The sequence below is a fragment of the Pleurodeles waltl genome, chromosome 2_2, assembly GCF_031143425.1.
Source record: "Pleurodeles waltl isolate 20211129_DDA chromosome 2_2, aPleWal1.hap1.20221129, whole genome shotgun sequence".
Taxonomy (NCBI): Eukaryota; Metazoa; Chordata; class Amphibia; order Caudata; family Salamandridae; genus Pleurodeles; species Pleurodeles waltl.
Window position 1 is genome coordinate 1,027,002,672 of NC_090439.1, and position 25,176 is coordinate 1,027,027,847.

At 47.0% G+C, this 25,176-nt stretch overlaps 1 protein-coding gene across 1 annotated transcript in view; it reads right to left on the minus strand.

The window, feature by feature from the left end:
• The window catches only part of TMEM71 (transmembrane protein 71), a 160,771-nt gene that overhangs the window by 80,177 nt on the left and 55,418 nt on the right, over positions 1–25,176 (minus strand). The window lies entirely within an intron of this gene.

Below are 25,176 nucleotides of genomic sequence, written 5' to 3' on the forward strand. Positions count from 1 at the left end.
ATAGTTACTTGAGCTAACCATAACTAAAACTGCAGAATTTCTATGGTTTTGTGCGAGTAAATTCAGGTCCTAACTACAACGTCCCTGTAACCTTTGGTTTTTTAAGTGAATTTCTATGGTTTTTTTTAACATAAAGTAATTTTAATTTCTGTTCATAAATCAAACCACTGCTGCACACTGCCCCGGTCATGCGCGACGGGGTTGGACAGGCCAGGCCCTGTAGCCAACCCCCTATAACTACTCAACCACACATGCATAAGTCTCGGAATGGGTCTGTAAGTGTGAGCATGAGCACCTCAGTGGGTCTTTCAGTGGCTGCATGGGTGCATGTGTGAGTTGGTCTTTGAATGGGTGCATAAGGGTCTGAGTGGGTCAATGAGTGGGTGACTGAGTGTCTGAGAGGGTCTGTGAGTGGGTGCCTGAGTGTCTGAGTAGGTCTGTGAGTGAGTACATGAGTCTGAGTGGGTCTGTGAGTGGGTCATGAGTGTCTGAGTACATTTGTGAGTAGGTGTGTGAGTGTGGGTGTGTCAGTACCTGTGTGAGTGACTCGGCCACAAAAGAACCTCACCTGCCCTATCCAACAAGAATCCACAGTTTTGCACAGAATATTTACCCAAATGAAATTCCTTCTGCCTCCTTGGGTAAATGTCCAGACCGTATTCTACACTATAGCTGCGTAATGGAGCACAAGAAAATGTCACCAGTGACCTTAGGTATGTTTTGGCAATATGATTGCTCCTGGTGCATCTTTATCTAAAAATATATGATAACTTGAATCCTCATATAGAAAGGCCAATGAGACTGCAAAGACATAAATCTCCACCACACCTTCCTCTTATCTATGTGACATAAGTGTGTCTTTGTTTTGTGGAGATGTCGTCATATCCCTTGGAATCAAAAACATGTCACCAAAATTAGCTGCAAACACATTGGGGGGCCTTTGGTAAGCTGTTCACCATCCTAGCAAAAGGCAGTAAGACCTTTTCATACTACTAAAGTGAACGGTGCGGGCCAAGCAGGCACAGCTTCAAGGTGATTTGCACGTCTGCATACTTGTAGCAACTTAAAGGAGAACCATGGACTCTGCTCTCACCAGGAGAGGACAAGAAAAAAACCACTGGTCACAGTCACATACAGATTGCGCTCCAATAGATCAACAATGCATTCACCTCCATGAAGAATTTTATCATGGAATTGCCAAAAAAACACACTTGCTTTCCCTTCACCAACCAAGGAGCTAGAATCATCTTTCTTTCATTCTTTTATTCGTTTTGTCCTTGACTAACATTACCCTACAATCTCTTACCCTGTCTTACTGCATCTTGTTCTTATGTATTTTACATATCTTTTGTGGTCTAGTTTGAGGAGTAAGTGGGGACCCATTCCCACATTTGCAAATAGAAATAGACCACCTACACCCTTTATTTTATCTGTTCTATTTATCATCATCACTGATCTTATGTCTACCTAGATCCTTGTTTTATCTAATCCCTCAGATAAGTAAGAACCAGACGCCGTTTCTAATTTTCCTTAGGAATATAGACCCTCACATTCAACAAGGATTTATGCTTTGACGTTCCCATATTGAAATGACAAAGTGTGCAGCTACTCCACTTACGCTGATTTCCGGTGCATGCTTCTAATCAGCGAAGAGCTCAGAGTGCCTTTTACACCTACTACCACTTAGCAGCTTTACAAAATATAAATCAGAAATAAGCTTATTGTAAGCCTGCTGATTTTCAGTGGGAACCTGGCAAGCTTATATTGCTTATTTCTATCTCTCACTAAAAAATGGTGTTACCACACCCATAAAAGTCATCTGGGTACACAAGCTGTATACTAATGGCATCTTATTCAGCATGAGTCAACCCTCAGTTTATGGAAGATGGAGACGTCCATGCACTGCAAATCCTCTTAGAACAATGGAAAGAGTAGAAAATCAGATAGGGGAAAGAGAGTCAAGAAGAGGCCCTTGGGTGGTCCTCTGTCTCCAGTGCTGCAGGGATGCGCCATATTTACAGGAGTACGGCGCACTCCTGTGTTTCCCCCTGTGCCGCTGCTGAATTAAGCTGCCTGCACCAATGCAGGCATCCTTGCGCCATAGTGCAAGGGTATCTGCGTTGAGAGGATAGATTGTTTATGTGCAGGAAGTTGTCCCTTCTTGCACAAAAACAATCTGCAATGGTGATTTGGCACTTGTATGTGTGCTTCAAGATGCAGCACACATAGAAGTACCAAAGCGTAATTTTGGAATGATTGTTTATGTGCAGGAAGGGCCAGCTTCCTGCACATAAAAAATTATTCATGGCCTTTTGCTCCTTCTATGTGTGCTGCAGAATGCACACATAGAAAGAGCAAAAAGTGAGGAGGAATAAAAGTATTCTTCCTTGTTGTGACATGCTGGTGCCATCCCTGAGGTGGAGTTAGTTTTTGACGCTGCCTCATATTTACGCCGTCTTGTAGATCTGGGGCAGCGTCAGAAGCAATGAGAGTTGCAGTGGAATGCCTACAGCAACATCGATTGCACGCCCCTCTGCGGCAGAAAACTGCATCGGAGGGGCCCATATTTACAAGGAGGTGTTAAGCCCCAAAAAGTGGCTTCATGCCTCCTTGTAAATATGGTGCAGTGAAAAGCGCCACCAGATTGTCACTGAAAGTGATGCTCAGGTGACGCTAGGGCAGTATAAATCTGGCCCAAGGTATCCTTTCCCTCTTGTTCCTCAGATGCTTATCACAGGAAGGATAAACATCTCTCCTCTCCACAATGGGTACAGACATCGCCCAGGAGAACCCTCAGACTCAATTCTGTGGTCTCAAATGTCACACAAAGAATTATAGTGGTCCCATCCATTTTAATTGTGTAGTTGCAGCTAGGAGAACTCAACCCCTTCCCTACCAGCAGGCCAATAACTGCCCCAACCTGCTAGTCAGCAACCAGCATCGGACTAAATGAACAAACCACATCCAAAAAGTAAGGTTTTACTGAAATTAAACGAACCTCTTGGTTCCCAGAAGTCCGGTTTTCACCCTGCGCACAAGGCTGAGATAGCAGTGATAACAGGCCAGAATGATCTCATGGCTCAGCCCTTTAAGGGATAAGTATATCTTCTGAGCTCTCATGCACTGGAACCTTCAGCATCTATTGACGCCATGTTCCAAATCTAACTTTGACCCCTCCTAAAATACAGTGTTCATGCCTATACCTTCCTTGTTATAAGTTTATCTTTGACCCTCCCTCCTGAAAACTAAAGGCTTCTGATTTTCTCTTCCTTCTTTTAAATCTATCTTTGAGCCCTCCTAAAACTCCTTATTATGCCTTTATCCCTATAGTCTTAAGGGAATGTCTCTAAATCTACATGTCAGCAGCTATTTCGAAAACTTCAGGGGCTCACACAGTGCACAGATGGTGGATGGTGGCTCGCAAATAGTTTACTGAAGACCAGTTGTGATTAAGCAAAGGTCTTGCTGTGTGAGGGCTTTGCCAGGAGCCATTAGGCTGCCCACCTGTCATATTCAAATTTCTGATTAAGGCCCTGATTTAGGTCTCGGCAGAGGGAATACTCTGTCACAAACGTGACGGATATCCTGTCCGCCTTATTACGATCTCCATGGGATATCATGGGATCGTAATATGGCAGACAGGATATCCGTCACATCTGTGATGAAGTGTTCCCCTCCTCCAAGACCTAAATCAGGCCCTAAGTTTGCAGATAAAGTACAAATTATTGGATTTATTTGTAATCTTATTTTCAGTAAAAAAATTGGCACATTGGTCAGGGACTGATGGCTTAAACTATGTCAGCTCAACAATGTGCCCCTGTTTTTACCCAAGGCCCTCACAGGGCAGTGGTGGAGAATTGAGTAAAATCTAAATTGGATTCTGGTAATGCCCTACATGGAGGTCCCGCAGGCATGTAGGTCAAAGTTGGAGTATTTTACATTTCTGGCTACTCCCTTGGTAGGTGTCCAGATGTCCTTTGGTCGCTGGTGTGTGCAATGTAACAAAATAAGAAATAAACCTAGTTTGTAAACATTGAACAAGACAGACAAAAAGTTGGGCTAATGGGCAGGTGACATTTTATGGGTTAACCGAAGTATGGGAAGTTGGGGAGTGCTCGATTCTATTTGCTAAGAATTTCTGTTTTATGTTTCTAGGTAGGGCGGACCTTGTTGGTAAGGTTGCTCGCCTCATGATCCTCTAAACATGGTACTGAGGAGGATATTAGTCCAATCTGACATTTTCCACTTACTAACAGTAAAGCTGGGAACTCACAAAGAGCTCATTGGGAGGTCCTCAAAGTTGTACCTAGCAATAGTTCTATACATTGACCCCGGTTGCTACTTCCTACTTTTTGGTTGCCCTAGTTCCTAATACTACTGACAGACTTCCACGGCAGGGAGAAGAGTGCATCACGACAGGGGCAAGGAATAAAAATAATACTACATTGTTAAATGTGCTATGGTTTTAAATTAATGTTTAAACAGAGTGCTTTGAAAATAGGAAATTGAATGCATGGTTGAAGGGTACAATTATCAAAATACTTGGGTAAAAAATATTGTGGCTCTCCCCCAGAAATTTTGAATTTACCCGCTGTGCTCCTCCAAAAGGGTGAGAGGAATGGACAGGGCCGGCTTTAGGGTAGTGCGACCGGTGCAGACATACGTTTTGCTGAGCTTTGGGGGGCGCTGTGTTTAAAAATAACTTACAAGTTTAAAAGCACTTGTTGCATAGTTGTCCAGCAGTCTTCAGGTACAATAAAAATGCCAAAATAAGTCTGGTGATTAATGTTCCTGCTGGAGAGAGAAAGGAGTTTTTTCTGGTGGCACGTTTGACTCATCATACAGTTAATGTGCCTGCTGCAAAGAATGTGCACCGTGCAGCACACAGAACTATATTTTATGTAGATAGCCCAGTTTGGTACCGCTTTTCTCACAGAGATCCTTTTGTTACTTGCAGTTCATAAATAAACAATCCTAATGAAGCACGGTGGCCTATTAACTCATCAAAGAGCAGCATGCAAACTACATGGTGTAGGTTAGAACATTGTTTTTCCCAGTCTTGCATTATCCTTATTTGGTGCCAAAAAATGCTTGTTTGGGTTTAAATACATTCATATTAGTAAAGCCAACCCCAACAAGTTTTATATTTTGAGTTTGTACTTCTCTAGAAAATAACTCTTAAAATATACTACCTACTAATAGGGATGACATGTCATTTCTACACCTTGCAATCCTCATTGTCTTATGTGACATTTCCTATAGACTGATTTATCTCTGTATAATGTGTGTGTGATGTAAAGCACTCTGACACCCTTCATTGGTATGAGGTGCTATAGAACAAATGAAATGTGTTGAACATGGCCCTTCTTAGGGGATTTTCCTGAAACGTTTTGCTCTTTCTTCCCAGTTTAACACTGACTCTTTTCACATGGCCTTTGGAATCCGGGCACTTTCCCACTATACTGCAGTAGGAAAGTGTGTGCGCCCTTCCTACACATGCCAGAAAAGGGCACTCTAGTGTGTGTTTACAATGCTGTACCCATTAGTGCCCTCTAAAAAGGTACACCACATACCCGGGGCGGGAAACATCCTTTTCAACGAAGTCTTTTTAACGAAGTCGTGGTTAACGAAAGCGCAACAGCGCCTTTTTTAACCACGACTCCGTTATTTTGTGCCTTAACTACGTATGTTCTGAACTACGAACATGCGTGGTTAAGGTACAAAGAAGGGAAATGGCGAAGGAGGAGGACGCAGGTGACAAGGGGTCGACTAAGGTAAGTGGGCGTTTTTTGGTTTTGGGGAGGTGGTGAGGGGTCAGGGGGTTTTAGGTTTTGGGGTGGGGTTGGGGGGTGGGGCGTTTTTGGTTTTGGGGAGGGGTGGGGGGGTCAGGAGGTTTTAGGTTTTGGGGTGGGGTTAGGGGGGTGGGGCGTTTTTGGTTTTGGGGAGGGGGTGGGGGGTCAGGGGGTTTTAGGTTTTGGGGTGGGGTTGGGGGGGTGGGGCGTTTTTGGTTTTGGGGAGGGGGTGAGGGGTCAGGGGGTTTTAAGTTTTGGGGCGGGGTTGGGGAGGTGGGGCGTTTTTGGTTTTGGGGAGGGGTGGGGGTTAGGGGGTTTTAGGTTTTGGGGTGAGGCGTTTTTGGTTTTGGGGAGGGGGTGGGGGGTCAGAGGCTTTTAGGTTTTGGGGTGGGGTTGGGGGGTAATGCTTTTATCAGGAATGCCTTTACAACGAAAATCGTTGTTAAGGCATTCGTGGTAAAATCATTAGTAGTAGCAACGAGGTCGGTGTTCCGACCTCGTTGTTAAGGCACTAGTTGTTTAGGAAATCGGTGTTCCGTCGTACAACCACCCGGGGCGGGTATGGCCTTGGCTACTAGTGGAATGCTGCACTGAGTGTGCCACCCACTAGGAGACCCTGTCAACCAGGTCTTAGGCCTGACATTGCAGGCCTGTGGGGGGTGCATGTACACCTGTGTTCAGGGTGGCATCTCCCATACCCTTCCCCTAGTGTTCCCCCACTCACCCCCAGAGGGCGGAGCAGATGGTAGGCATGAGGCACGGCAGGTACACCAAGGTGTGCCATTCCCTGCTAGAAAATAACCTACATGTGGGTTTTCCATACCTAAGGGGTCGGCCTTTCCCATATGGTTGGCTGATTCTCTGGTAGTGGCCTTAGGGCTCCGGGCACTGTGCCCCAATGTGTACAGGGTGGAAATGCACCTTCCCTTTCTCCACCGGTTAGTGGTGCTAACCAGAATGTCACTGAGGTCCGTGGTACCTTAAGATACACTGAGCCTGTCCCAACAGGCCAGTGAGTGTTCAATTACACAATGGTGGTCTAATATATACTGAGTCTGACACAGCAGGCCAGTGTGTGTACACTTGCACAATAGTGGTTAAAAAGGTGCTGAGCCTGCCATTGTTTCCCAGTTGTGCACAATGGTGTTTTCAGGTATATTGAGCCTGGCACAGCCTGTCAAAATGTGTACTCTTGCACAATGGTGTTTTCATATATACTGAGCCTGGCACAACTTGCCAGTGTTTTTTCAGATATATACTGAGCCTGTGACAGCAGGCCTGTATGGGTGCACGTGCACCTTTTGGTGGTCCTATACATGTGTCCAGCCTGCCCCTGAAGGCTTGTGCATACCAAGGGCACATGTGCCCTGGGAGTGCAGAATACCCATGTGTGTTCTTACTGCCCATGAGAGATGGTCTGCCCAAAGGATAGATGGGAGAAAACTGTATAATTAATTCTGGTTGCAATAGTGGATTGCAGCCTCATGAGGTTTACTATCATTTGATTCACAATGACAAACCCTTTCTCATGGTAAAGGTGTTATTTGTCAATAATACCCTAGAAATGCCACTTCTGGAAAGTGGGCATTTCATTTCTATGTTCTAAAAACTAATTCAGCCTCCTTCCACTGGAAGCAGAGGAAAAGTACATCTGTGCATTCCACAGTGACAGCTATAAAACATAGTCAACTGGAACAACAGACCTCTGCCATTTGATGGATAGATTAGAGGGAGAGGTTTTGATACCTGGCCTCTCTGAGCCAGATGATGGCACCACTAATAATAAAGATCTTCACTCCAGGAAGAAAGGATTCAAATTTAGGGTAGACATCTGTGGTTCAAAAGGGAACCCTATTAACTAACCCCCACTCAAGAGGTACACTTGAGTATAACTACGAGTACCACACGTCAGCCACTTAGAGATAGATACACGAGCAGGGACATGGGACCTTTATCGCTGGACTGCGTTGTGCACACTGCTAGAGAACTCTGTTATGCACAGGAATATTTACTGCCCTTGGAAGAGATCCGCGCACCCATACTGCATCGTGGCTGGCCTGGGAAGATTACCTACTACTGTGTGGTCCAAGGGATTGTTGATTTGTCCCCTGTTCATTCTGGAGGTCTCAGAGACATCAAAGACCTCCCGAGAGGGACTTTCATCATATACTGATGTCATCTGGAGAGCAGTACACTCCTCCGTGCCTGGCAGCAGCAGTGTGAGCATTGAAGTATTGCACCTGGAGACAGGAATTGCCTGGTGTGGAGTCTTCAAAGTACTGCCCGCACTGGAGGAGTATGGCCCTTCATCGTGGGACCACTGCACGTGTAAGCATCTTGTTTGTTGTGAGCGGATTCACCAGTCGCGGGACCCCGCCTGGCCCACTTTTTTCAAGTGTGTTGCATTTATCTCATGTGACACCTGACTACATTCTCAGTATGTGCAGTGTCTGATTCGTAGGTTATGACCCTTGGAAGTGAGGGTGCACCCAAAGCAGTGCCGCATTCTACCTCATGTGGCACCACTGAACTTGCGTCTTTTGAGTGTGACCGGATTGTCTGATGCAACTCAAGTCATCGCGCTCCAGATGTAGTGCTTCATTCCAGGGAGGTACGGCATCAAAGTTCTTTGGGTAATTGTCCAGAACTGCCTGGTGAGACTCAAATCATTGCATACCAGACTAGTGCCTCATTCCGGGGAGGTACTGTATTGGAAACCTTTTCATGTGTGATCGAATTGTGTGGGGTCACTCAAGTCCTCACGCCCCAGACATTGTGCCTCATTCCAGGGAGGTACGGCACTGAGCACTTTGTGTGGGGGATCAGAATTTTTCGGTGAGACTCAAGTCATTGTGCACCAGATGTTGTGCCTCCTTTCAAGGAGGTGGGTACATGATAACTCTTTATGTGCAACTGGAATTGTCAGGGCAGCTCAAGTCATCATGCCCCAAACGGTGTGTCTCCTTCCCGGGAGGTGCGGCATTGGTAACTATTTGGGTATTGGAGTACCTGGCTGGGCGCCACTGTGACTAGCATGTGCTCCCAGCGACCCTCCCACTGTACTTTGCAGACCTCTGAGGGAACCCTCCCTCCCACCAAGTAGTGCCCAAGATTCCATGTGTTAACTGTTTCCTAATTCCTTCCCCTCACCTTGTCGCTGGGATCCTGAAATGTGTGACCTCGGCCACAAGCAGCCGAATATTCAGGAAAAGGTTGCTTTCATCTCCAGCTGGGGGGCATGGTAGCAGGAACTGGTTGGCGGGTGGAGGGCAGTTTGAGGCCCAGGTTGTCTTCTAACACAGTGACATTAACTGGCCGGATATCAGTGCACTGCATTTGTGTGCTAAGAGTGAGTGTGTGTGTACAAGCCGCCTGATATCTGTGGCACTGCATAACAGCGCAGAGCAGATTTAAGGGGGTGAGTGCGGGTGATTGATAAAATAACACACTGGTGTGCCGTAGTCATAATTTGTGGCCAGAGGCCTCTTATGGTTGACATTGAGTTTTACATGTACGGCCCGGCCTCAAAGCTAATTAAAAGTGCTGCAGGTCTCTGTATGTACTTATGGCTGCTAGCATTGTAAACCGGGGTGCATCGTTCAATCGTGTGAAATTGGATTGGAGTAATCACTAGGGTGGGTCTCATGCTGACTTTTGGCACTGCATGCGGGTGCTGGGAGGGAAAGTATTACTTTTGTCAGGTGTACATACTGTTTATGGTGTTTAACACAGTTGGGCCTAGCACTGTGAGAAATATTTCTAAATGTGATTAATGGCCAGATTTACATGATTAACATGCTGTGTTAATATTGTGTGTGTTGAATACAAATTTTATTTACATTTACATACACCATGTGTGAAGTCTCTTTTGTGATGCTCAGTGTAATTGTTGTGTGGAAGTGCTGTGCCATTGCTTTACACATTGCCCCTGACTGCTCTGGGCCATGCTACCCAAGGGTGAGCGCAGGTTATACAGTGAGTGTAATCACCCACCACTGATGGGAGTGGTAGGTTCTGCCTGGCTAGGGCACTGCCTCGGCCAACCAGAATGCGCCGCCTCCAATAAAATGCATGTAAGATGGGGGCTTTTTAGAGACGAGAGGCACTGTTGGAGGGTGGTAGTGAGGAAATTGTGGAGAAGGAGGTAACTGGGTGGGGATGGGTGCCAATAAGGAATGTTGCACTAGGCAAAACCAGTGCTAAAGCCGGCCCTGGGTATGGAATTACCAGAGACCAAGTAATCTGGGATAAAATCACACTTTCTCTGTATCCCTTTCACATATGTCCTCTTCGTCACTAAGACCTCACACCATCACTTACAAACCTTCAGCATTGAATTCCCCATTCAACATTACAAAACATATTCTGCTCTTTTACTTAATGATTCACGTTATCTGCACCCTCGCTTTCTCAGCTTAATTGCTCAACTTTCATGAAAAGCACCAGTGCCTTTGGATACTTGAAGTGCGTGTGAACAGAGGTGAAGTCAGTAGGTATTGCGGCTGTTATCATGCACAAGTGAACATTAGGGGTACCTGCAACACTTTCACTATATCTAAATAGGCTGCAAGCTCCCATCCCACTTTAATTTAGAGCTAAAACAGTCATACAACAGAAACAATTTGATAGGACTTTACCATCCCAAGGAAAGTAACTGAAAATGTGCATATGATCAAATGATATATCTTAGTACGTGTGTGTGTGTTTTGTTTCCCTCCTGCTGTGACATTGTGCCTAACTTGTAGTACTATGTAAACAACACACTGCCAATGTCAAACATCACTTGTCTGAAGTGAAAAGTATTTTGCCAAGTTGTACTAACACAACACAGACACAGCATGGGTAGGAGCATTGCGAGTACCCATTATATGAAGAACACCACTGACACTCTGTGCCACTGTCCTGGTTACTCCAGATCTCCTGAGGTGCTTGAAGAGCACTGTGTGCCAGTGACCAAACACTTACTCTCGCCCAACAAATTGTCTCTGTTACTTGAATACATAGACATTGACTATATTGCTACTGTAACCCCACCAGACCTAACCAATAAAATAATATAGGGCCAGATGTATCAAAGGGTTTTACCCATTCTGTGTCTATGGGAAAATGCTTTAGTACATATGGCCCATAGTGAGCTAATACACTTTCTCCTAAGATGTTCCAACAATCTGGGGCTTGAAAGGTATACCTTTTGCTACTCACCCTTTCATTTCTGATAAGAATACAACTTTTCTGTTCTGCCAGCGACATAAAAAGTTCAGCACTGCTAGGTTTCCCTGATCTTTATAAACAAGACCTTTATATGAGCTTCAAATGCATGTGATGTTTGGGCCATTTTGATTGTATAATTCACTTAGGGCACAAATACTATTACCTATTAATTAGTTTTCAGTTGTGGGTGTAGTGATGTCCGTTCGTTGGACGGCCTGAAAAAACACAAAGCTACATTCTTCACAAATGTTGCTTCAAATGGTAATGAACGTGATAAAAAATTGCAAAATCTTGAGCAAAAGGTGATGGGGTATGGAGGGAGGATAGATGGAGGTTGATTAGAGGAGGACATGAGAGGGTAAAGGAAAAGGCAAAGAAGGATAACAGAAAAAAGTGGTATTGAAAAAGGTGGATTAAATAAGAGGAAATATTGTGAAGAAGGGAAGAGAAGAAATAACATGACAGAAGCTCGAGTAAAGAAAAGTAGGACGGTGATGAGTTTCATGAAGTAAAGAGAGTGATGAAGGTGGTGTAGAGGTAGATGAAAGAGGGTGAAACAAGAGTCTGAGGAAGTATGATGATGAAACAGGACAGACAGCTGGAGAGTAATAAGTGGGTGGTGGCAGAATGGCGGTGGGCAGAGGGATGGGTAAGCATGCACTGCAATGGGGCAATGAGAGGCGAGTAGAGGGAGAGGAGTAGGGAAGAGTGAAGGAAGATGATGAGGCTGACGATGGATGAGGATGATGGGAACAGAAGGTGGCCAGAGAGGAGGGTGATGAGCAAATGAAGTGATCAGAAAGAAGGCGTGTAAAGAGACTGGGTATGATTAGTAGAACAGAAAGACAGGAAAGCCATGAGCAGGGAGAGTGGTGGAGAAAGAGGGAGTAAGGGGCATGGGAGAGAATACTGGGAGAGAGGTTGAGCAAAGGAAAGAGAAGGGAACATGTCAGTCAATATTTGGGAGAGACAGTTCAATTTTGATGCACTCACATGAGCTGTATATTTCCTGTTTGTTGACCTTAAAATGCATTCTGCTCAAAGGACTGATAAATAAATAATGAAATATTAGTTGGAAAACTACCCACCAAATTACAATTCCAGTTGTTAACCTCAGAAGCTGAGTTCGTGGCAGAGTGGCCAGCTTAGCGAAGAAACAGCCAAGATTTGCTTTTTGGTCGGTTCTTCTCAGGTTGCCCACTTTGATTGGTCTTCCACATTTATCTCACTTATATGGAGTAAATGTACTGCAGAAGATACTACCCACAACTTTAAAATGTTTCACAGCTCTTTACTATCTCTTTAAAAAATGCAAGTCTCCCAAGTCTTTGTAGATAGCTCTTGTGCGTGCCCTTTGTGCTGTTCAAAACGTTGAGAGGCACCAGTGAAGAAAAGGTAAAGGCATCAGGAGTTCAAAGTCCACTTATGGACATCCTCACACCAATACATGCACATCCCTGTAGATGGCAGCAGTTCAAGCTTCCTTTACATAAATGAAATTTTTACCCAACACACAAGTAAGGAAGATGAGGCTGACAAGAAGGTGAACGAAGAGACAGGAGGGTGAGGTTTAGGGAGGGGAAGGTGAATCAGAGAGAGGGATGGGGCATAGGGAGGACACTGATGGGGAAAAGGAGGAGAGTGAGGCAGATAGAGGGTGATCTGGAATGACTCTACTGGGCGACAGAGGGACAGGAAGACGAGGCAGATAGAGAAGGGCGAGTTGGAGAATAAGAAGGTTGATGTGCTGTGAGCAGATGGTGGGTAGGAGAGAGAGAACGAGAGGAGGGTGAGGTGGGAAGAGGAAGATGAGATGAAAGATGAGGATAAGGTGGAGAGGGACCAAGGCACAGCAGGTAGGGAGGAGTATGACGTGGACGCAGAGGACGGCGAAGTGGAGATCGAAGGGGACAAGGGGGAGAAAGCAGAGGTGAGGTGGACAGAAGAACAAGTTGAAGTAGAGAGAGCGAGAGAGAGCGCAACGTAAAGAGAAAAGAGGGTGAGGCGGAAAGAGCAGATGAAATTAAGCTAATGGGTACAAACTCCCAGAAATAGAGAGTTAAAGTTAGACCTGACCTTGGCAGTAGGTGGAGCATGCAGCTCATCCCACTACAAGGCTGTCCAATATGCCCAGATCCAGCTCCCAGATACCTGGGAAATGCTCGGCAGCCCCATGTTCATGACCCTCCCAGCTCCCGAATTCCTCCCAGATCCCAAATCCTGGAGCTGGGCCTGCTTTCTAAAAGTGTAAAAGGCTTGAACGTAGATGGCGCTTAACAAAATCCCCTATTGATAGAGAGGCCTATGGATCACTGTTGAAAGATTAACATCGTCAGCTCAAAATTGCTCATAAATCCTATATGGCAGGTAGTAGTGACCAAGCCGGGAACTCCACAAAGGAACTTTACAAAGCTTTGAATAGCTTTGTAAAGCAACAGGCTTGTTCCCGCACTATCCCTGCCTCTCAAAAACGATGTGATTCTTTGGCAGAGTTTTTTTGATGATAAAATTAGCCTCATTTATAGGAATTCCCCAAGCTACCTGGAACCACTTGAGAAGGAACCTGATCTTGGTCCACTTCCCCTGAACTCTATCAAAGTTCTGCGCAATTTCTAATTATGTTATCTTGAGCAGGTGCAGGCAATGTTGGCCATAGCCAAATCAGGATCCCCGTTGGACCTCTGTCCTCCCAGGATGAACTCCTGTGCAGCCAATTCTATCCAACCATCAGTAGCACCACTTTATAACCTCTCCATACCCTCAACCAAACTCCTGATGGAGTGGAAGTGCACTCTAGTATCTCCGATTCTCAAGAAGCCCTCTGTCGATCCAGAGATCCTCTCCAACTATCGAATGATCTTTTTTCTCCCTTTGCTAGGAAACATTTTAGTAAGCTACATTAATAAAAAAAGCTGGCAACTTTACTAGAAAAACATAAGATGTTAGACCCCTCTCAGTCAGGTTTCAGAGCATTACACAGCAAAGCGACCACAATAGTAGCAGTCACAAACTCCATCAGAAAATCACTAGATGTAGGTACTCTGTTCATTTTGGTACTATTGGATCTATCCGCGGCCTTTGATACAGTCTCACACTCTATCCTCATCCACACGCTACATGAGGTTGGAATATATGGCAATGTGCTACATTGGCTCATCAGTTGTCGTGACAGTCGAACCCAAACTATCTTCAAATCAAGAACAATGCCTATTAATAAAGGAGTCCCACAAGGTTCCTGCCTGAACCCAATGCTTTTTAACATCTATGTAGTGCCTCAGGCACATATAGTGAGATCATATGGATTTGAGGTCATATCTTAAGCAGACCCAGCTTCTCATCTCTTTATGGTCAGATCCAGGAAAAGTGAGCTTTCACTTTGCAAGCTGCATGAGGAAAATGACTAACAACTGTCTCCTCCTAAACGGCGAAAAAAAAGAGATTATACTATTTGGTAAAGAACAGGAGTTTTTGTTGGCCGACTGGTGGCTGACAGAACTCAGTACTACCCTCCCCCCCACACACAAAAAAAACAAGTGGTGGAACATTTTGGGATCAAGATTGGTCAAACTCTATATGAAAGAGCATGTCAATACCACCTGCAGCACCTGCTTTGCTACAATGCGGCTTCTAAGAAAAGTCTTCGTGTGGCATCCATCCGACTCTTGAAAGACCTTAGTCTAGACACTAATCGCTAGTTGCCTGGAACATAACAGTTCTACCAGTAGAAAGCCAAAGAATTCACACATCATGCACGCAGTGTGCACATTTTACAGTGAAAAGTAAGAGGAATAACTCTGCCTTCCCGTTTCCCTCTTATTTTTGTGGAACCAGCGACTTCAAATGCTTTTTAAAGATGGACAGCAACACTCATAGACTATAATGTTATACAAAGGCAGTAAATGTTGGATAATTTGTGATGGTGGGCAGCGGCCGCCACCGCAAATCTCAAGAGGGGGTTGGTGGAGGGTGTGTCATGGGGACAGGGACAGGAGGAAAAATAAAACAAAATATTTTTCTTAAAAAACCTTACCTTCACGGATGCCGTCACCGCCTCACTCTCCTCTTCTCTTCTAGTGTCTGAGCATTCACTGGGATACCAGCACAGGCTTCCCAGCAATCCTGGTGCCATTTTCATGCTAAACCTAGCATGAAAGCAGCGTCAAGATTGGTCTGAGCGGCTTGGACTGCCACTCAGACACAACCCTGGGGTCTGTGCAGTTTCTCAAGCCCGGCTGTTCAACACAGCCGGGTTGGAAAAACCTAAGCACCCCATGTGTGTTTGGCTGGCCTAAGACGGCCGGCTAAACATACATGCGCACTTAGGTGCACTCCCCCCTCCTCCCTCTCCCCCTCCTCCTTCCTCCATCACGTGGGTTAGCCTCACCCCTCCTTGCACATGCTGCTGGCTGAGCCAGCAGTTGTAAAATAACATGATAATTAAATATTGTTTTCTTTTACAGCTCCTCGCACTTCACTTAGCCAGGGGGGTGATGCTCCTTTGCCATTGCGAAGGAGCCGCCCGTGCTGGTGGGTGACAGAGGGAACCACCCGTCCTTTTTGGGGGGGCTGGGACTCTCTGTATCCTTCGCAGAGATAGTTGGACCTAAGGTCGGTACCCCATTCATAAATATATCATGGGCCTGGGTGCGCTGCCTGTCCTTCAAGCTCACACCAGCCCAGACATTTGTAGTCACTCGGTCCACTTGCCACTCACTCATCTAAGCTATCCTGCCCTTGGTGGGGTATCCGTGATATCCCACTCAATGCTATGGGACTCCTTAGTAAAGCTGTAGGAGTCTCATATTGGCTAAGAGAATCAGCTAGGCAGCTCCCCCAATAATGCTTCTCTGCTAGTGACCACATGCACTGCGTGGTACACGCTCTGCCGGCCCTTCCCAGTGTTGGCTGGACATGGTAGGCAGCACCCTTCTCCTCTGTCCTGCACTAATGCAAAAACCAGGCTTACCCAGATAATCTGAGCTGCAGCACTAGGCTGTGCCCTCGGACAGAGAGTACCAGAATCCAGACCAGTCGGGATCTGCTCAGCAAAGTGGCATTCGGTCATTTGTAAAGAAGCTGTGACCTAATGGTTAAAGCTGCCGACCTCAGAATTGGGGAGCCAGGAGAGAATCATGGCCTTCGTTCGAAATCCTCTGAGCAAATCAGTTAATTATTTATTCCTGGAAGAGGCGTGTATTCTTCTGTTGTTCTTTAAGTTTATATTATTTTCTTCCTTTTATTCCTTCTTAAAGCTTAGTGTTGCGCAGATGTTTGCAGTGCCAAAAGTAACAAGCATAGGCAAAGGCAATACATCTCACTTTTACAAGAGTTAGAGCTATTGCCGTTATAAATAGACAATGTTTTTTTACCCATGGGTTATGGAGTGGATGTATGTGGTGTGGAGTGGAATATGTGGGTTGGAATTAAATTGTTATTTGTGGAATTGTGTGGTGTGGGGTAGATTTGTGTAGTGGAATTATGTGGCATGGTGTGCAGTGGAATTATGTGGGTAGTAATTACGTGGTATTTAGTGTACTGGAATTATGTGGAGTGGGATTGTGTGTCAATGGACCGTAATAATGTGAAATGGTATTTTGTGCTGTGGAGTGGTATATAGTGGAGTTTAAATATGTGGTGTGCTGTTGAATTTTGTGGCATAATGTGAAATTCTGTGGTGTGGATTGGATGTATGTGGTGTTTTGTGTAATTTTGTTGTTGCGTTGAATGATGCGGTTTGGTGTTGAAATATGTGGTGTGTAATGGAAATGTGTGGAGTGGAATTGTGTAGCATTGAATAGAATTATGCTGATTGGAAGGATTTGGTATGGTCTGGAGTGTATATATATATATGGACTGTTGATAAATGACAGCGGTTTTATGTAGGGTGTATTTATGTGATATTGAGTAGAGTGTAATTATGTGGAGCTGAATCATGCTGCGATGAGTGGTATTATGTGGAGTGTAATTGTGTTAAGTAGTGTTGAATTGTGTGGTGGTGAATTATGTGGTGTTGTGTATCACACTAAACATCTAGGCATGCTACACAGAATTGGAAGCTTTGGATCAACCTACAGAAATATAGATTATAAGCAATCACCAAATGTTAAAAAATTTAAAATAAAGATCTGTCAGTTTCCTAAAACAAAGTGTACGTATTTTTAAAGCTCGGCACACAGCATTACATCAGTAAATGATGAGGTGCGAGAATGGTCAAGATAGGGGCACGCCTTCAGGATGAACTGGAATTTGGTCCAAAATGCATCACAGACACCAGGGGCGCTCCTTAGCTGGAGTGTCTAGGCACCCTCCTGCTCCCTATACATACAGTAATGAAAACATTTTTAAACAACTTCTCTGTGGTCACCTTGTATTGCTTCCGTAGATTGAAAAACATATTAACAACAGGACCTATTGGAAACCATTGAACTGAAGACGGAGGGATGGGAGGTGAGAGCACGCATTTCCTGCCAAAGCACTTGCGCACCTGGAATGTGCACCTCGGTTCAAACTAGCTGGACTCGACCTTGTGAGTGCCAGTGCGCGCGGCTGTTAAAGAGACGGCACGGGTCTGGCCAATGTAAGAGTGAACAGGGCTCCCAGGAAACAGCTATGGCTTCTACCTTGAGAACGGGAGTGCGCACGGTCTCTGGAGAGGCTGTCAATATACAATCCTCACCGAGGACGAAGCTGAGCAGGGTGAATGCCAGGTGTCTCAAAAGCCAGCCCAAGGCTCGGAAGTCCCATGCACCAATTCGCAATTGAGGTAACTCTCATTTGTGACTGTAATCAATCAATCAGAACATTTATAGAGCGTGCTACTCACCCGCGAGGGTCTGAAGGCGCTGGAGGGGGGGGAGGGTTACTGCTGCTCGAAAAGCCATGTTTTGAGGCGTTTCCTGAAGGCGAGATGGTCCTGGGTAGTTCTCAGGTGTGCGGGGAGGGAGTTCCATGCTTTAGCTGCCAGGTAGGTGAATGATCTTCCTCCTGCGGTGGTTCTGGGGATTCGTGGGACGGTGGCGAGGGCGAGGCTGTCTGAGCGGAGCTGACGGCTGGGCGTGTAGAACGAGAGGCGGCTGTAGAGGTATTCAGGGCCCATGTTGTGGAGTGCTTTGTGTGCGTGGGTGAGGAGCCTGAAGGTGATCCTCCTGTTGACAGGGAGCCAGTGCAGGTGTTTCAGGTGGGTGGATATGTGGCTGTGGCGAGGGATGTCGAGGATGAGGCGTGCGGAGGCGTTCTGTATGCGTTGTAGACGTTTTTGAAGCTTTGCGGTGGTACCTGCGTATAGGGTGTTTCCGTAGTCCAGACGAATTGTGACGAGGGCATGGGTAACTGTCTTTCTGGTTTCGGCGGGGATCCATCAGAAGATTTTTCGGAGCATGCGTAGGGTGTTGAAGCATGATGAAGAGACAGCGTTGACTTGCTTGGACATTGTGAGGAGGGGGTCCAGGATGAATCCGAGGTTGCGTGCGTGGTCCGAGGGGGTTGTTGCGGTGCCCAGCGCCGTGGGCCACCAGGAGTCGTCCCAGGCGGATGGGGAATGTCTGAGGATGAGGACCTCTGTCTTGTCTAAATTCAGTTTTAGGCGGCTGAGCTTCATCCATTCCGCGACGTCTTTCATTCCTTCCTGTAGGTTGGTTTTGGCTGTGGTTGGGTCTTTGGTGAGGGAGAGTATCAGCTGGGTGTCGTCGGTGTAGGAGATGATGTTGATGTTATGTTTGTGTGTGATGGCGGTGAGGGGGCTCATGTAGATATTGAAGAGGGTTAGGCTGAGCGATGATCCTAGGGGTACGCCGCAGATGATCTCGGTGGGTTCTGAGCAGAAGGGAGGGAGGTGGACTCTGGGTTCTGTCGGAGAGGAACGAAATGATCCATTCTAGGGCCTGTCCTAGGATACCAGTGGTGCGGAGGCGGGTTATTGGGGTGTGGTGGCACACGGTGTCGAAGGCAGCCGAGAGGTCCAGGAGGATGAGGGCGGTTGTTTCTCCGTTGTCCATCAGGGTCCTGATGTCGTCGGTGACTGCGATGAGGGCGGTTTCTGTGCTGTGGTTGGCTCGAAATCCAGATTGGGAAGGGTCGAGCGAGTTGTTAGCCTCGAGAAAAGCGGTCAGCTGCTTATTGACGGTCTTCTCGATGACCTTGGCTGGGAAGGGGAGAAGAGAGATGGGGCGGAAGTTCTTCAGGTCGTTGGGGTCAGCCGTGGGTTTTTTCAGGAGGGCGTTGATTTCCACGTGTTTCCAGCTCTCGGGGAAGGTGGCTGATGTGAGCGAGCTGTTGATGATGTTCCGGAGATAGGGGGCGATGACGGAGTCGGCTTTGTTGAAGATGTGATGGGGGCAAGGGTCCGAGGGGGAGCCGGAGTGGATGGTGTTCATGATGCTTCTGGTCTCTTCTGAGCTGATAGGGGTCCAGGAGCTGAGTGTAGTGGTGGGGGCTGCTGGTTCGGTGGTAGGGGGCGGGGACTGGGGTCCGAAGCTGTCGTGTAGATCTGCGATCTTTCGGTGGAAGAACGTGGCGAGGTAGTTGCAGAGTTCTTGTGAGGGTGTGATGTCGTTGGAGCTGGCGCTGGTGTTGGAGAGCTCTTTGACGATGTTGAAGAGTTCCTTGCTGTTGTGGGTGTTGTTGTCGAGCCGCTCTTCGAATGAAGTCCTTTTGGTGGAGCGGATCAGCTGGTGGTGTTCACGGGTGGCGAATTTGAGGGCTGTCATGTTTTCTGTGGTTCGTTCCCTGCGCCAGGTTTTTTCGAGGGTTCGGCAGTATTTCTTAGATTCTTTGAGGGCGTCTGTGAACCATGGGGGTTTCCTGATGCTGGTCCCGCTTGTTTTTTTTTTGAGTGGGGCGAGGTTTTCGGCACAGTTGGTGATCCACTGTGTGAGGCTGTGGGCAGTGGTGTTGGCGTCAGTGATGTTGGCTGGTGGGTTTTGGCTCAGTGTTGAGAGGAGCTGCTCTGTGGAGATTTTGTTCCAACGTCTGCGGAGGTTTGTTGTGTGCGCTGGTGGTGAGTCTCCCGTTTCAAGGTGAAGTGGACGCATCTGTGGTCGGTCCAGTGTAGTTCGGAGGAGTGGCTGAAGGAGATGTGGTTGCTGGCGGAGAAGATGGGGTCGAGAGTGTGGCCAGCGGTGTGGGTGGGGGTGTTTACCAGTTGCTTGAGTCCGAGGTTAGCGAGGTTGTCGAGCAGGGTGGTGGTGTTGTTGTCGTTGTTTTTCTCCAGGTGGAAGTTCAGGTCCCCGAGGAGGATGTATTCTGGTGAGGCTAGGGCGTGCGGGCTGATGAAGTCTGTGACGGTTTCGCTGAATTGGGCGCGTGGGCCCGGGGGTCTGTAGACAAGTGTTCCTCTGAGGGTTGTTCTGGGGTCGGTGTGGATCTGGAAGTGTACGTGTTCGGCGGCGAGGGGGGTGTCTTCGGTGGTGGTCGTGATGTTGATGGTGTTCCTGTAGATGATGGCGATTCCTCCTCCGGTTTGGTTGACGCGGTCCTTCCGGGCGATTTTGTAGCCATCGGGAATGGCTATGGCGATGTCTGGAGCCGAGGAGCCGTTCATCCAGGTTTCTGTGATGAAGGCGACGTCCGGTGCTGTTGTGTCCAGGAGGTCCCATAGTTCGATGGCGTGCTTGTGGACGGAGCACGTGTTGAGGAGGATGCACTTGAGGTGGTTGTTGTTGCGAGGGCCGGTGGGTGGTCTGCAGGTTTGGCGGAATGTGTATTTGCAGGCTTGGCAGGTGAAGGGTCCATGGGTTCGTTTAGGGCAGGTTTGGTAGGAGGTGGCTGTTCGTCCGGTGTTGAGGGCGTAGAGGGAGGCGTTGTTGTATCTTAGTCGGGTGCTTTGAGTGCGGTGGGGGCCAGGGGTTCTGGCGCTGGGTGCGGTCCAAGAGCGGACGGGCGCAGAGGGGCTTGCCTTTGGCACGCCTTTGGCGCGCCCGCTGCACGCGGCCGCCATAAGAAGGGAGGGGGGAGGGGGGTGGAGGGGAGGGAGGAGGAAGGGTCAGCTGGGAGGCAGGAGGCGGGAGGGAAGGAGAGCGAATGGGAGCAGGGGGGGCGGGGCCGCAAGGGTGGTAGCGGCAGGAAACTAAGCGCGAAAGAGGAGAAAGGAACAATAATAACAAAGAGAGGAACGACAAGGATAAAAAAGCAGGGATAAAAGCAACAACTACCTGGCAGTGGTCTGGGCAGGCGGAGCTGCAGCAGCAGGGAAGCGACCTACCTGAGGGTCAAGGGTCGCTGTCTCTGCCGCACAGTGGCCGCCATAAGAAGGGAGGGGGGAGGAGGGGTCAGCTGGGAGGCAGGAGGGAAGGAGAGTGAATGGGAGCAGGGGGGGCGGGGCCGCAAGGGTGGTAGCGGCGGGAAACCAAGCGCGAAAGAGGAGAAAGGAACAATAATAACAAAGAGAGGAACGACAAGGATAAAAAAGCAAGGATAAAAGCAACAACTACCTGGCAGTGGCCTGGGCAGGCGGAGCTGCAGCAGCAGGGAAGCGACCTACCCGAGGGTCAAGGGTCCCTGTCTCTGCCACGCAGCAGCCGCCATAAGAAGGGAGGGGGGAGGAGGGGTCAGCTGGGAGGCGGGAGGGAAGGAGAGCGAATGGGAGCAGGGGGGGCGGGGCCGCAAGGGTGGTAGCAGCGGGAAACCAAGCGCGAAAGAGGAGAAAGGAACAATAATAACAAAGAGAGGAACGACAAGGATAAAAAAGCAAGGATAAAAGCAACAACTACCTGACAGTAGCCTGGGCAGGCGGAGCTGCAGCAGCAGGGAAGCGACCTACCCGAGGGTCAAGGGTCGCTCTTACTAATCAATATTTTTGTACTCAGCTTGTAACCCGGCATTGGCAGCACCGCAGAAACCATAGCAATAGGTGTTAGTTTTTATTTAATTAAATAGGTGGAAGGCACGAGACAGTTGTCCTTGTGCCTCACCTCTCCTCCCCTCGCCCAGCCGGCGCTCCCTCATATGGCAGAGCAACCCCAAGACACCACTGAGAGGCAGCTCTCCGCTAACGGCAGTGCCGGGGATCCCATCAACTTAAAACAAGAGGAGGGCAAGCAACACGAACGAAGGAAGCAATGACGACGGAGCAAAGAACGAAACACAATAAATAAAACTGAAATTGAAATAAAGGCGTCTTATTTAGGAGTGTTTATTTCTCTAACCTCAATGTGTCTTCCAGCGGGAGAGAAGCCCTTCTCGTGCCCGCAGTGCAACCAAGCGTTCACCCCCCATCTAACTTAATGCCATAAACCTGCCTGATGTGTACATGACGGATGTCCCTCGGCCATCTAAAGCACCAAAGATGCTGCTTCCCTGACATTCTTTGTCAACGCAGCTGAAGTCTCAGCTGCACTAGCGGGCCACAAAGAATACTACGAGGATTAGACAATAAAAAGAGTTGCAGGGCCTTTGGAGATCGGTAACACAAGTGATTACTACGAAAATGGTTAAAGCAGGGTTGGGGGGTTTAGCTTGGCAAGCAGCAGGGGCGAGAGGTGGTTGTGGGGGGAGTGGACGGGGAGATTTAAGATGTAATAAAATGCCAGACGCGACGTGTAGTAGGTGTTTAGGGGGGAACGGCAGGGGCAAATGAAGTGATTTACAAATATATTTAAGTAACTCTGCAGGCACTCAGGGGAGCGACAACAAGTTTGGAGGAGATAACACAATAACCTCCAGCTCAAAAAGCACACGGAGCAACAAGGAAAGACTAGCCCCTGACACAGTTTTTTATAATGGGACAAATGTCAGGGTACAAGTACTGGGGGCGTGCTCCATGGGAGTAGACAAAAGAGGAAAAGGTTGGACAAATAGGAAAGATTACCCACTTAGAAGAAAGGATTTTTAAGGACACTGGCATAAACTAATGAGAAGCAGGGGCGGACTTGAAGCCCACAAAGAAGTATATACTAAGGTACATACAAGCGGTCTCGGATGCTCGACCTGAAAACTGTGTAATTCGGCATGGGTAGTGGACTGCGTGCTGCCAAGAAAAAATGTCGAGAGCTGCACTTATTGGTTTATTTTTATTAATTTATATTATAAGTTAAGCACTGGGAGCAGTGCCTCAAAAGAGCAGTCAGGAGCACTTCTATATTTCTGATTAAAGCACTAACTAGGAGTATAAGGATAGGATACGGTCAACCGAAAATAAAAAGCTCATGAATTGCTGACATTCACATGCGCTAGTTCTACAAACACGTGTTTCCGTCACATGCCCACTAGATGGCACTCTTGTTTTTTTACAGTTTTTGTACAGTTTAAAAAGCGCGCACTTGGGCTCTAGGAATTGGAACTTTTTACATGAACACCAGATTACATTATACCTATGCAGGCCAGTCACGCCCCCACCACCACCTCCGCCCCGGCGACTGCATTCGACTGGGGTTCCTCGGAGGCAAAGGGTCGGCCTGTCTGTTGCTTGAGTTTGAGAAAAGTTACAGCCCATTTGATGAAAGGTTTAATTAATTATCCACTGTTTAAATAGGAAGTTTTAGGTAAGTGCCCACGACGCAAAAGCAAAGTCATAATTATAGTTGTGAGCTAATCAACTCAGGCAAAACATCCCAGCATCTGGGTCTATTTTATTCATGTTGCTTGCGATATAAATTATATAATCTAATGAACGTTCAATAATAAAGAAAGTACTTATGGTTCAGTTATCGTCAGTAATTTATGATGATAATTGTCCTTTCCTTTCATGGGTGCAATCTACCTTTAACTGGCAGGCTCGAGAAAAGTACAAATGCGGCAAACTGGACCCCTGCAGGACTAAGCAAGCTGAATGTTGACTCTAGTTAAGCGCCCCCAGCACAGGCTCCCTCTAACATCAAGGATAATGGTCCCTAATTTCCAAGAGACAGGTCGCAAACTATGCACAGACTTTTTGAGACCTATCTCTGGTTTTGCAATGCAACATATGTACTAATAGGTCACATTCCAATCTCCCCAATGACCTTCCTATTGGATATTAGTTTGGCAGGCTGCTATTTTTGGCCCCATGTGATTGTCCACAAACACCAGTGGTTGAAGTAGGGGGAATCTGAGGGGCACAAGATGCCCATATTTTTTTTAATATTAGAAAAACTGTTCCCCTAATTTGTGTAAGAAGATGACCGTTCCATGAAGGTTAATTCTGCAAGTTTAAAAGCTGACGTGTAAGGCAGGGAGTCTCCTATGCTGTGAAACCGAGGGAGGGGCAGACAGCTAAACAAGCCTTCTTGCCAAGGTGCATGCTTACCTGAAAGAAATATAAATGTGCGCAAATGGTCAATCTGGAAATGTAAAAGGTGCTTGGAAGCAAATATTGGCTTTAATTCATGCAATCACCTGAAGTATCTGACACACGTTTAGGTTTTTTGAGAGGTATTGTAAGGGAGATACCAGCTAAGGTGAGAAGTGTGTTATTGCGACAGTTATAAAATAACTTTGCCCTGTGTACCATCTGGGTATTACTAAAACCTATATTTTGAAAGCACAATTTTATCTTAAACCCTTTTCCGCATTTTGTAGCAGCATCTTATATTGTGAGCAATGCAAGTTTAAAATAATGAACTACACGTTCACAGTGCTTTCTGTCACAGATCAGACTGGGACCGCACAGGCCTAAACATACACAAGTCACTATTCTTCACTGCACCAACCAGGCTCCAGTTCTGTGGCTCTCTGGTGCAGTGCATTAGCTAATAGAGGTTTTATACTGGCCGATAGTGCACCTTCCACTGATTAATATGACTTGCATTTCATTTTCATTTCAGCTGTGTTATTATATATGTAGTTACCTGAAGGTAAAAGACATAAAAGAGTTACAGAATATTTTGTTTGTTTAGCCACACCTTTGACCACACCCCCTCACTCACACACCCTGTCCCCATTGTGTGCAGCATCACAGTTTCCATACCTTTTTAGTGCACTTTGACCACTGTCAGATATTGTGGGCTGCAAAGAACAGCAGACACCATCCCTGTGTGTGCATTCCCCAACAGGAAACATTTTTTTAAAAGAAACACTATTCCTTACTTAAAGGAACTAGTGTTGCTTTTCAAGAGAAAAAAGATTTCCCGTTTGAGAGAACTTCGGAAGGAGCAGGTAGTAGTTGGCTAGACTACTGCCTGCTGGCCCGGATGTCACTTGACAGGATTCACAAATCGAAAGGCGTCCAAAGTGGACACTTTTCCTTTCTGCAAATCAGTTA